Here is a 2523-nt window from a genome sequence, read left to right as displayed (position 1 = left end):
TTTTGAGTGTTTGAGTTTTTGCAGCAGCTTCTCACGCTGCTTTGTGTAAACAATATTGTATTCTTAGAATTTATTTGTATGTTTTGCATACTTGTTCTCTAAGAGAGAACTTGACTGATGTTCATAGTGACCAATGGAGTCAGGAGGTTGTAACCTCCTTGGGCCAATGTATATAAGCTATTGGAGTCAGATAATAAGGAGCCTTCCATGTTTGACCCTGCTGCTGCTGCTGTCCTCTGTGAGGGTCCACACCCAGTCACAACGTGTTGCCCCTCTAAGGGCAGGGGTAACAGAGCTGGACAGCGATCACAGCAATGGGCCGGGCTGGCAGAGCCACAAACACACACACACCCACCACACACACACAGACAGACACAGCGGTGCCCGTCCTGACTCACAGCTCCAGCAGGGCTTGATGGGGAAGGCATAGAATGGTTTGGGTTGGAAGGGACCTTTAAAGATCACCCAATTCCAGCGCCTCTGCCGTGGTAGGAGTATTTACAGTTTTGTTGTAATTTGTTTTTATTACTGTCACTGATGCCTCCATTCAGTCACCTAGCAGGCAAGAATCTGAGCTTTGCAGATACTTTCCTTACCAGCACTGTGACTCCCCTGCCCATCCTTTGCTGGCTTTGTATTGTGCCCTTATGCGCCATAACTTAGGATGGGCTTTTGTATCCTGTATTTTTTTTTGAGCAGCCACGATCTTTTGATATCCTAAAGTACATAGCAGGAATTTTCTCTGTTAACTTACTTGATTCAGTTTGAGCCTTCTTTAATTTTCCTTTCTATACTTTCTACTTGATGTCTGGCAACAGTGCAAGTGGAAAATGCATTCCTAGTTAAGCATCCGAGTGCCACTGAGGTCATTGAAAGGATTTGCATCCTATCCTACTCAGGATTATGACAAGCTGACAAACCCAAGTGTAAATAGGCATTCCAGATATGATTCTTTCAGACATTCTAAGGCAGAGGAGGCCAGGACTACTTATAAGTGTTAAAATGGGGATGCACCGTTGTTTTATACATTGGTACAACGATGTTTTCTGTTTCATTCTGATGAAAACCCAAAACGCTTGCAGAGTTTTAAGATGCTCTTCTAGAAGATGTAAGTCTTCCGCAGTCTTAGTCTTGGGAAGGAGCAATAATGCTGGAACAGGTAACTAGAAAAGGAGAAAAAAAATCAGCATATGGAAATGTAAAGGGATGCTGTCCTGGGTTGTAGTGTAGGATGTACACAAAGTATTTATTCTATCACCATCTTCATGAACTGTTGAAACCAAGTGGGGCAGTGCTCTAGTGTTGGGCTGTCTTCTGCTAATGGCCCATCAACGCCTGGCCCATGACTCACAGGTAACTCCCTCCAGGAGTTATCTCTGTTTAATGGGCCATCAAGGACCCACTTCACACTCATCATCCCATTGGGAGATGCTCTGCCCAGGGGGAGGAGCCAAGCATTCTCACCTGGATATAAACTGGGATTTGGGATAGTACAAGCAGCCCTTACCTACTGGATTCCCAGAGGACTAGAGCTCCCAGACCTTTCTACAGGATCACTGCTTCAGGAAGAGCACCTCACCTGGACTGCTTCCACCATCCTGCTCAGGTTGTATTCTGACTCTGTCAGTGGTCCTTTGTGTTATTGCATTTATTTTATTTTTACCTTTTAACCTTTTTTCTTATTAAATTGTATCTCTGACTTGGAGCCTCTTACTTGTTTTGCTTTCAAACCATGACAGCTTGCAGAGTTTTAAGATGCTCTTCTAGAAGATGTAAGTCTTCCATAGCCTTAGTCTTGGGAAGGAGCAATAATGCTGGAACAGGTAACTAGCAAGGGAGAAAAAAAATCAGCATATGGAAATGTAAAGGGATGCACATAAATACAGATCTGTCCTAGTTAAAGTCAATTATGGGCTTTGCAATAACCACTGGGCATTTTGTATTATTGCAGCTGGCTCTGCAAGAACACTGACTCAGTGGTCAGTAAACACCACGCTGGATCCAGGGAGTACCACGTGTGACCAATGTGGACATTTTCAGTCCCCTAACCCTTCATCTTAAAGGATGTTCATGGAAGTACAATGAATGGCAACGTTGGCCATAAGGCATGGAACTACTCCTGAAGAATCGCATCTCAGGATTCTTAAGAAAAAGTGGAAAAAAGATCAAGGTCTCTAAATTAATGGGTGCCATATAAATACTGACCTACTGCTGCTTTGAATACAGTGTCAGGGGTGTTAAATGAAACCATTAGGAGAGTAGGTTCAAAGAAAGGAGGCAGTTTTTTACAGAGCAAATAGTTAAGCTGAAAACCATCTTGCCTCAGGATCTTTCATACCAGAACTTGGACATCAAGGTAATTAACTTAAAAATTACTAGAAATAAACCCCCCCATTATAGCCTAAGAGATAAGTAGTTGATCTGCAGTTCAGAAACTCCATGAAGTGCAAATTCTGATTCCATACACTTTTTGTAGGATCTTGCATTAGAATCTTATATGGTTAATCATGGCTTTCTGTCAGG

The sequence above is a fragment of the Zosterops lateralis genome (assembly GCF_965231275.1).
Source record: "Zosterops lateralis genome assembly, chromosome: 3".
In the NCBI taxonomy this organism is placed as follows: Eukaryota; Metazoa; Chordata; class Aves; order Passeriformes; family Zosteropidae; genus Zosterops; species Zosterops lateralis.
The sequence above is the reverse complement of the archived record's forward strand: the minus strand, read 5'-3'. Positions refer to the sequence as shown.